The following is an 11589-nucleotide window of genomic DNA, read 5'->3' on the forward strand; positions in this document are numbered from 1 at the left end:
TGTCGAAAAAAGTCATACTACAGTATGTCTTAAAAAGTGATAGTCATCATAGTATGTCCAAAAAAAGTCATAGTATAGTATGTCTTAAAAAGTGATAAAGTCAGTATAGTATGTCGAAAAAAAGTCATAGTATAGTATGTCGAAATAAGTGATAAAGTCAGTATAGTCAGTGGCGGCGCCAGAGTATTTTTTCTGGTTCAACTACGGTGGGGCTAACTCATACGACGGTGGGGCTCAAATCAATGTCAGAATTTCAATGTGAATATATAACAACACCCAGTGGCGCTGCCAGCCGGAATCCAGTACGCACTGGGAGGACTTTTTGGAAAAAAATTGATGCTGCTGAACCGGGCCGGATGCAGCCGCATTTGAGAGGACGATCGCGCGTGTGTGCGCAATTACGCATAGCGTGTGTTGGCCCCTCTCCACTACACAATACAGCTCGGCTCTAGTCTCGTCACCTCTCTGCTGCTGAGCACTGTGGGCCGAGCCGATGCATGTCTCTCTCCCCGGGCCGGCAGAGTTATCATACCGTACTGTGCGTGCGTGTCCAAGCGTGTGTGTGCGTGCGTGGAGTGCTCACGCTTACTAACGTTAACTTAACGTGAGTGACTATAAGCCGCTAACGCGAACTGCTAGAGCCAAGTAGCTTACAAACTAGTAGCCTGCTGTCTCTGTGTCGAGCATACACTAAAAGCGGGCTCACATGAGTGACGTTTACGTACGGACAGTACAGTCTGTTAATGAACCCAGATCAGTGACAGTTGTCATCGCAGCTACCTGAATGCCGTTACGACGTGACGTGGTGGTGCTGTTGAACTCTGCACATTTCACATGGGAGAGAGAGGGGGATGTGACATGTATCAAAGGATCTCCAACCGGGATTCGAACCTGAGGCTGCTGCATATATGCAGACATGGGTAAATGGCATGCACTCTAACCACTCAACCACCTGCCTGCCATGAATAAGCCTTTTATGACTGTTTTGGACTCACTACACTCAGATTTTGATTGACACGCGATATAGAAGCATATGTTAGGACTTTTACATCATTTTTACAACATTTTATGAATTTGGTCGATTTTTCACTTTTTTTTCGACATGCTATAGTATGACTTTTTTTTTCCCTGAAAAAGTTGACCATGGCTTTTTATGGCTGTTTTGGACTCACTACACTGAGACTTGGTGCATCAAGCGATATGAGTGATTTTTATGACTCTTTAACAATTTTAAATATTTTTTTATGAATATATCCTGACTGACTTTTTCGTGAATTTTCGACGTGCTATAGTATGACTTTTTTTGGGGGGGGGGGGGGGGGGGGAGATATGACTAAGCCTTTTTATAACTATTATGCACTCACTACACTCAGATTTTGATTGACACGCGATATAGAAGCATATGTTAGGACTTTTACATCATTTTTACAACATTTTATGAATTTTGTCGATTTTTCACTTTTTTTTCGACATGCTATAGTATGACTATAACAATTATAAATATTTTTTTATGAATATATTCTGACTGACTTTTTCGTGAATTTTCGACATGCTATAGCATGACCTTTTGAATCCAGTACGCACTGGGAGGACTTTTTTTGAAGGTGGAAAAAAAAATTGATGCTGCTGAACCGGGCCGGATGCAGCCGCATTTGAGAGGACGATCGCGCGTGTGTGCGCAATTACGCATAGCGTGTGTTTGCCCCTCTCCACTACACAATACAGCTCGGCTCTAGTCTCGTCACCTCTCTGCTGCTGAGCACTGTGGGCCGAGCCGATGCATGTCTCTCTCCCCGGGCCGGCACAGTTATCATACCGTACTGTGCGTGCGTGTCCAAGCGTGTGTGTGCGTGCGTGGAGTGCTCACAAGCGTGCGCTTGTGTTTAGGTCGGGGATGGAGGGCACAAAAAACTATTTGCACCGGGGCCTATCACCATGATATACACTACTGATTTCACTGATACTGAAAACATTAGATTTTGTCGAAAAAAGTGATAAAGTCAGTATAGTATGTCGAAAAAAAAGTCATACTATAGTATGTCTTAAAAAGTGATAAAGTCAGTATAGTATGTCGAAAAAAAGTCATAGTATAGTATGTCGAAAAAAGTGATACAGTCAGTATAGTATGTCGAAAAAAAAGTCATAGTATAGTATGTCGAAAAAAGTGATAAAGTCAGTATAGTATGTTGAAAAAAAAGTCATACTATAGTATGTCTTAAAAAGTGATAAAGTCAGTATAGTATGTCGAAAAAAAGTCATACTATAGTATGTCTTAAAAAGTGATAAAGTCAGTATAGTATGTCGAAAAAAAAGTCATAGTATAGTATGTCGAAAAAAGTGATAAAGTCAGTATAGTATGTCGAAAAAAAAGTCATACTATAGTATGTCTTAAAAAGTGATAAAGTCAGTATAGTATGTCGAAAAAAAGTCATACTATAGTATGTCTTAAAAAGTGATAAAGTCAGTATAGTATGTCGAAAAAAAAGTCATACTATAGTATGTCGAAAAAAGTGATAAAGTCAGTATAGTATGTTGAAAAAAAAGTCATACTATAGTATGTCGAAAAAAGTGATAAAAATGTCAGTATAGTATGTCGAAAAAAATTCATAGCGTAGCTAGTTGAAAACAAGTGATAGAAAAATGTCGAAAAAACCCCCTGATAAAGTCATATTATGTTGATAAAAATGTCATAGTATAACATGTTGAAAAATATTATAAAGTCATAGTATAGCATGTCTGGAAAAAAATATAAAAATGTCATAGTAAAGTATGTCGAACAAAATTATAAAAATGTCATAGTATAGCATGTGGAAAAACATTTATAAAAATGTCATAGTTCCTTATGTTGAAAAAGTGTAGAAAAGGGGAAAAAAGTCACTATAGTTTATTGAAAAAAGTGATAGTATAACATGCTGAAAAAAAAGCTAATAGTCTCTTGAACAAAGTGATGAAAAGTCATACTTTAACTGTTGAAAAAAGTCATACGAAGTCAGGTCAGTGTCTCATTCAAGCACACTTGGACATGCAGAGTCGAACCGTAAAAAAGGTAATGTATTAGTAGACATTGCAAATGTAGGATTTTCAGAATTAGAGATAAATACTGAAGTCATTTAATTTGAGTTATATTGAGCTCAAGGATGAGAGCTAAAGAAAACAGAGATTATCATAAATAAATGAAGATCTATCACACCTGCGGGCCTGTTTGACAGACACACACAAACAACATACACACACACACGCGCACACACGCACAAAGCAACTGATCACACATACCAATGGATGATTAATCCCAATTTATTGATGTGTCCTATAATGAGTTCCCCCCCCCTCCCTGGGGAGTTCAGACTTGCCTCAGCTAATTAATGAGCACGCAGGGAGGAATTTAGGTCACAAGAAGGGAGAAGAGGGAGATTAAGTGGCACCAGCCTCGATCAATACATCACACAGAAGAAAGCGAAGGGCCCAAAAAAATAAAAAAACGAGGTGAATGAGTACAGGCTCCCAGGATATTAGAGTCTTTTGATAGAAAGGCGAGGATGGCAGTGAACAAGGGGTCCCACAGTGTTGGTGTGTTGGCGGACAATGACCCCACTCTGGACTGAATTACTGCGACAGGCAGCAAGAGATTTGGAGAGCCATTTACAGAAAAATGAGGCAGGGGGGAGAGGGCCGACAAGGGGAAGTTTCTGCCCTCAAACAGACAGACAGTTTGATTTATAGAAGGTCACGTGACGGTCCATAGCCACATATTGTATCTTTCTCCATCCTTCCACCCATGCAGGGCCCCTCTCCTCCCTCCCTCTTGTTTCATTGCCTCTCATTCCTCTTACCCTGCCTACAGGCTTTTTGGAAAATGGGGACAAAAAGGACTTAGACAGGTAAGTGGGTCACGCTGTTTTTGTTTGCTGTAGTGAAAGTGCCTCTGTGACGTGTGGATGCAAAAATAGAGGAAGACCTCCGCACAAAAATGTAGAAGCACAGCTTACCGAACATAAAGTCACTACATGAAAGTGGGCTGTAGGTTCTTTGTCTTGGGCACATTTTTATAAAGTTAAACGTGACTCCAAAAATTCAATGGATTATTCAGTAATAAAAGTAATTATTACTTGCAGGCATTCACCAGCCACTCTATGCACAAAAAGATGCATTAATAATTAATCTCCATCAAATAATTGCAATTAATTAAATCCTTTGCATATATCCATTATTTATTAGCAGGCACTGGCTAACGATAACACAGGAGAAAGAATACCTACACGCTGTTGCATAGTTGCCTGTTCTTTTATTCTAACATATTTTGACCGGAAATGAAGCGGGCCGAAGAAACACCAGTTCTGAAACCTTTGCATTCCATGTCAAACACAAAATTAGAGACCCTATAAAGCAAAAAAAAAAAATGAAGCACACTACATTTAAGGCTTTAAGCAAAAACACAGTACAGTTTGCAAAAGCAGAACGAAGCTTGACTCTTATTGTAAGTGGCAAAGCAATGATGGAGGCGCATCAAAAATCCCCCCAGAACAGAAAGACACCTTTGTCCTCTCATGTTCACACATTAAATGCCAAGCAGTTTCAATTTGTGTCAGATAAAAGACAGTCGTAATTTCTCCTAAAAACCTATCCAACAGCTCGCTCCATCCGCTCTGGGCTCTGACGGGTCCAGTAATTTAAGGTTCTCCGTTATCTCTAGATTCTTTTTTCTTTTTTTTTTGTCTCACAGTTTCAATCTGTTTCAGGAGTCAGCTGATCACAGCCGCCTCAGGCCTGCACAAGATGGAGCAATACCAAGAAAATGAGATTGTCTGTTGTTCCAGCAGAGATACTATCAACACGCAGCCGTTGCCTCCAGGTTTTTTATTTTTTATAGTATGTGAGGACATTAAGATGTTACATCATATTCTATTTTACATAACACATGTTACCTATCTAACACAGTAAATGATGTACATACAGAATTTAATCTGTGCACGACTGAACTATTCTCGTATATCACTGAACCACTAATGCAATCATACTCTGATTGCCTAATTTTCATTCACGACGGGCTAAAATATTTGTGGAATTTGCAGCAAACCTGGAAGCATTTCATTGTTGTGAGTGAAGGAATATTTCCAGAATGCTACAGTTAATATGCAACCAGGGAAGCAGCACACAAGGGCGTCGGAATAACAAGAAAACGGTTGCCCACCATGCAGCCTTCTGCCTCATCAGGCGAGGGAGGAAGAAGTACACTGTCTGAGGGAACATTTAAATGAACAGAACGGAAGTCAAAACCACAATAGAAGAATTTAAATAATTTCTCTATAAACACACTTGCATTTTGAAATACAAGAACATTTTCAAAATGCAAATTAAATTCTATTATGATGTCTTATTTAAGAAATCTTTTTCCTCCTCTTTAGAAACACATCGCATTGAAGTCATTGATATTATATGAGGTATAAATTAATCACTATGATCGTAATGTTTCTGCAAATGAATGTCAACAATAACATATATAATATGCAGCCTACAATTTCACATAGAATTTATAATATTTTGTATTATCTATAGTGTCAAGTAACATCTAACAGTGGTATCCAAGAACAATTAGGACAAAAATGCATGAATTTCTTTGGCCAAACAAAGACGGAGGTAAACTGTCATCTCTAGGTTGCAAAAGCCAACTAAGAAACCATTCTGTTTACTTATCAAGCAGGATGGTGAGCTCATAAACCACTTTTTAAAATAAATGTCATCCAACATCTCCTATCAGAGCCCTCAAAGTTGATTTCATTTACTTCAACGTCACATCTCAAACTTTAAGCTTTCCTCGGAGACGCAATTTAAGGAGTATGTTGCCAGCCAAAAATAAAACCATGTCTTCAACCGGCAGCTTATGTGGGTTTAGAGACGAGTCTGAGGAAACCCAGGACAAATATGGCTACAGATTTGTGTGTGGGAGTGTGGCTCCTGTGTAATATATTCTCAGACACACAGCATGGGAGGTCAGAAGGAAAACAAAGATGGAGTCACAGCTGCTGGTTTACGCAGCATAAGGTCTGGGCAGAGCTGCTGCCTCGTTCAGCTCTCTGCCAGGCTAAGAATATCCTGCTAACACTGAAGATCGGGAACACGAGGTGAAAGTACTTCGCCGCCCAAGTACGTCACCGAGGTTCGCAGCTGCTAAAATAAAAACATATGTATTTTCAACAGGGTGATGGGTTTGTGAATATGCACACAACAGAAATACTCCCACATACTCGATCGAGCCTACAGAGCTAATCCAGGCTACAATGATGTGACTAATGCACTTTTACATGAGGATTCTTCAGGTTTGGTCAAACGTATATTTGGGGTTGGTTTTAGATAAATAAAAGCTGCATTTAAAACAGGTCCGGTTACTTTTATGTAGCAGCATAACAGCTCTCTTCTTTTCTGGAACAAGTGTACAACAGGTCAGTGACTTTGCCCACTTATTATATTAATAAACTGCTTATTTTGGGCCATGTGAAGGTGGATTCTCTCCCAGCTTTGCATTGAAGGCAAAGAAAAACCTTAAACAGATTTCCAGTCAATCACTTGACCAACAAACATTAAGAGTCTCATGGGCCAACATGCCATCTGATATTATCGTGTAATCAGTATATGAAACATCAGAATCCAGCCTGCTGTTCCTGCAACCGGACAATGTAAAACTAGAGAACTCGTGATGGAAAAAGAGGAGAAATGTACCGAATGAAAAAGGATATTTGCAAAGACGCAGGAACCTGTAATACGAAGATACCTTGAGATGAGTTTCACTAGAAGCATTCTGGCTTTAATAAAGTCGTTAAGAAAAGCAAATGTTTTTTTTTTTATTCCATTACAGGCAATAGTCTCACGTCTTTTAATGTGTATTTTGGGGAGAAATCTAATTTATAAAAGTCAGAAATACCAACTCTTTGTGTTTTTGTACAGACTGTGTTAAATGTTTCAGCGTATGAATGACGGAATATACAAAGCTGCAAATACTGTTCCATTTCTCACTGCCATCAACATGGACTGTAGCATTATAATGGTGTGTGTGTGTGTGTGTGTGTGTGTCAGTATTAGGGTCTAACGGAGTGCACAGTCTGTCAGCACTCTGGTGTCCCATAGCTCAGCCTCCCAGCCTTCCGATGGCTGCTCCTTCATCACTTTCTCCTCTCACACTTTGCCCGTCCGTTCGATTCTGTGCTGGACGGGCCGTCAGCACCGGTCCCCTTCCCTCCATGTTTTATTCCATCATGTATTCACTCTCCTCCCCTCATGTGTCCCCTCTCTGTTGTCCGACATTTGTAGTTCACTCATCCTGGCCTCTGACATTACCCCTTCTCTCTCCCCCCTCCTCTTTTCCCACTTCTCTCACAGCCCATCTCTTTCTCAGATTTCTATTTCTGCCTTCGAACAGTACATTCTCTCGCCCTCTTTCATTGTTTGCCAACCCACAGAGATCTGAGGCGTGTTGGCAGGGCTGCCCTCAGAGGCATGAGGCCACAGTGAGTGAGAAACCAAGTCAGAAACAAATGACCTTTTCCCAGCCGAGCAGCGAGCTGGGAAGCAGAAAGGTGTAAATCAGATCAATGTGCCCTTTGTCATCTCACTGTCTCCGTGTCACTCTGTGTTTGTATCTGACCATTTCTTGTCTGCTTGTTCCTCCATAGTCTTTCTTTCTTCTTTTTTTTTTTACCTTAGAACTATGTTGGTATCTCAAAAATCTATTTTTTATAACCCAAATTAAAGATTTCAAGCAAGCTGCAAACAAAACTAAGAGTCAACAGCCACACCAGCAGCACTGCCAGGGTGTTTATAGGAGCTAAATGCTAACATCAGCATGTTAACATGCTCAAAATGCTACGACGCGGAGCAGGTTTAACATTTACAATGTTCACTATTTAGCAAATTAGCACTGAATATAAAGTATACACAAAGGGAGTTAGAGTGGATACAGTTCATAACATTACTTTGAAAATCCAAAAAATATCAACCCCCTGGTGGCATAATAAAATAAGTCAGGGGGTCAAGTCTTCAGGATACATAAACTGTGAATGTCTGTACCAAATATTGAGTCATCTCTAGATGTTGCAATATTTCATATAAATATAAACGGATCTGCTGGTGGTGCATAATTCAGGAGATCACCAAAGTCAGTAGGATTAAATCCGCAGAAGACTGAATCTGTTTGTGTTTTAACAGTTTTTCATCCATATGTCACTATATGCATCACGTTCTGTATGTGTGCATGCTTCCATACTGTTTGTGGGTTTTCTTTCTGTCTGTCAGCTGTTCCGTGTCATTACACATTCCTGTATGTGTGCCCGTCTCCCCCTCTGTCTGCCATGCTTCTGCAGGGAGGAGAGCTGCAGCACAGACCGCCACTTTGGCTTCACATTCGGCTTCGTCATGATATCCCTGGAGCAACAATAACTCACGAGCCTCCCTGTGATTATTGTTGGTATGCACAAGCTGAGTTCTCGCAATAAAGGAGGGTATTTGTGAGTGTGAGAAGGGAATCTTTTATCAGCCGAAGTCTGGTGACATCATTGAGCTTCAATTTTACACATATCGTTTCTCCCCTCCTCTCTCTCTCTCTCTCTCTCTCTCTCTCTCTCACACACACATTCACACACACACACACACCCTAGAAGAGTGAATCAAGCGAGAGTACATCTGTCTGAGGCAACAGATTCAAACAGGAATCCATAACTCATCATTCAGCCTCTGGGAGGACAGCCAGCCCTGGCCTCCGTCTCTCATTCACTCTGCAGTGTGCCACCACTGTAGTGGAGCTCCATTCACTCTGGGCAAAGCCTACATACCCAACCCAGTGGGCAATTCCCACAGAACCACTCACATTTGTTTACATTTTAATAACTGCTAATGCTGCAGGAGTTACAGCAGAGAGAGTCCCACTGGACCTGACTGCAAATAATGAATTCATGTAATAAATATTGGAAAAATAATGACAGTATCTTAAGATTGTTTTGTGAGTTTTTATATGACACAAAGAACATCGTATTTACATCTTGGCAGAAAAGGACTGTACCTATTTCCTTTTTGCAGCTTACTGACGTTGTAAATACCCTTCAAGTGCTCTGTTATTGTCATGAGGTAATGCCGTTGAGCAGAGACCGTTTTAAAAAATGTTCCTGTTGGTGCATTCAAGGACAACATCAAGGAGTTTAGATTTGGCTGCCACACAGGACCTTTTTACCGGAAAAGCCAGCCAAATTCACATCAGCCTTTTCACATTCTTCTTGTTGGTTCGCCCCCCCCCACTCCAGTAAATTTCAGTCTCAAATGGCAGATGTCAAAGGGTCCTTAAATTATATACTTTTTTCAAAATGCTCCCTGCTTATCAAAGCAGGAAAGTTGAGAAACCATTCACTGTTTAATACATTAGTGAACGCGGACAGAAAATGAATCAGCAACAATTATAATAAGAGCTGTATGCCAGTTAGCCTCGTGATTGTAAGGGTACTGAATTGCTCTTTATTACTAAAAGCAAGCATTAAATACATCCACACAGCTGACATGTTGGCTCCCTCATATCTACGGCTGTGTTGCATATGCATGATGTAGTATGCGCTTGTAATAAAACACTAACATACAACTAAATTGAATAGATTGGCTCCATTGTCACCCAATAATCAAGGTCAGTGTTGACCTGATATATAAGTATGGAATCGGTGCATCGTTAATCTCTTGTACGTGTGAAGGCGATTTCAATCCCTTGCTGGAATGGCTGAATCCGCCACTAACAATGAAAAGTGCAATATGAGGAAATAACTCCAGAATATAAATACATTAAATGGCTATTGCTGAAAAAAAAGGCAAACATGAACCATGATAGCATGAAAATCGTTCGTATTATAACTATAAAACAATGCTTTTATAACCAACCTCAAATAGCAATCTGCGGACTATACCTTTTTGTTAGCCAAAATATACATTGGACAGACAGAATTAAGCTAAAATGTGAAACAATTCACCATCTTCCTGTCCCCCTGTCCACCATGACACATTATTTCTAAATATTTCCATTTCCCCTTCTCCACTTGTATTCACGTTTCTTCTAATCTCTCCCCCTTTCTCCCCTCATTTTACACATTCTCCCCCCTCCCATCGGCTCTGTAAGCGGTCTCTCCTTCCCCTCTCGGAGAATCAAACCACCGCTCGTCAGCGAACCAGAGAGCGCAGGAATCCATTAAGCACCATAGTGGAAATATGTCACCTGGGAGCCGATGTTACGAGCGATTTAGTATGGAGGGAAGGGTGGAGAAGAGGAACAGGGGAGGTGTGCTGCAGTACCAAGGTGAAGGAAGGTGGGGATAGACATTGGTGTCACGTACGGAGAAAGGCCTTCCCTCTTCCTTCTCTCTCTTACACACGCATGCATGCATGCAGGCAGGCAGGCAGCCGCACACACCCGCCATTAGTCTCAGAGGTGATTCGGGACCAGTAATGAGATTGGGGGACTGCCCTGTTAGAGATATATCACTCTAACAACACTGTAAATTCACCTGCTTAAACTGCAGTGGATACTTAAACTTGACACGTCTATTTTTTCAATTTCCTCGGACTTGATGTTTTTGTTTTGCACTGGATAGTTCCTCTCCTATAGAGCCAGTGAATCAAAGTATTGAGTCATCATTCTGGTATAAGAACAAACCTTTCACTGCTGGTATATCATTAAAACATTATGTCTAACCTGCAGTAGATATGTGTACATGTGTATATGTTTCAGCTTTCATCCTCCCTCCACACACCAGCGCCTCATGCTTTAATTACCCACCACTACGTGGTTATGGCACCTCATGCCTTTTGCATTTTGTGCATCTCACTAATACGGAATGTGTCTGCTTAAATCTGTTCTATAAAGTCTTTAGAGGCCACAGCCAAAGCCACGAGGGAGCCCCAATAACCGCAGAGATTATTCTGTCAAATTACATTTCTTCACCAACTGGAATCAATTGTGTTTTTATCCTCTGATGTAAGCGGCTCGGTCTGAATGTGTAAATGCTGTGGAAAAAAAGTGGGACGCTGAACATTTGCACTCCAGAGCTTCACTATCTTAATTTGTGTGTGTTGAACATTAACGTGGTGTAATAATATTAATGCCAATTATATGATGTAGATGAATGTACATAAATGTAAATGTGTTTCAATTATGCTGCTATTTTGGCCTATTTAGCAACAGAGAATTACATTAATTTGCCTTACATCATGCATATGTTATGTGTATTGGTCTAATTTGCACATTATTCCGGATGCTGAAGTAATTGCATATATTTATACATGGAGCTACATTTCACCAAAGGCTCCATGTGTTACAAATGTTACCGTTTGACCTTATAATTAAAGGAGGTTTGCCCGGCCTCCTCTTTGCTTCACTGCTTTTGTTCGGGAGTGTGCAGACTATAGAACTTACAGAGATGGCTGCCTCTGTAAAACAAAAGGCCGTGTCATCGCTGTCAACACCATGCAGAGCATGAAGTAGTTGTGGTGCCGCTAAAGCAATTCACTGTACACACTGGGGAGGACATCTCTTTGTATGCAGCCAATATCAAACGTTGAGTCTGGGGGATC

The sequence above is a fragment of the Eutrigla gurnardus genome (assembly GCF_963514095.1).
Source record: "Eutrigla gurnardus genome assembly, chromosome: 19".
Classification (NCBI taxonomy): Eukaryota; Metazoa; Chordata; class Actinopteri; order Perciformes; family Triglidae; genus Eutrigla; species Eutrigla gurnardus.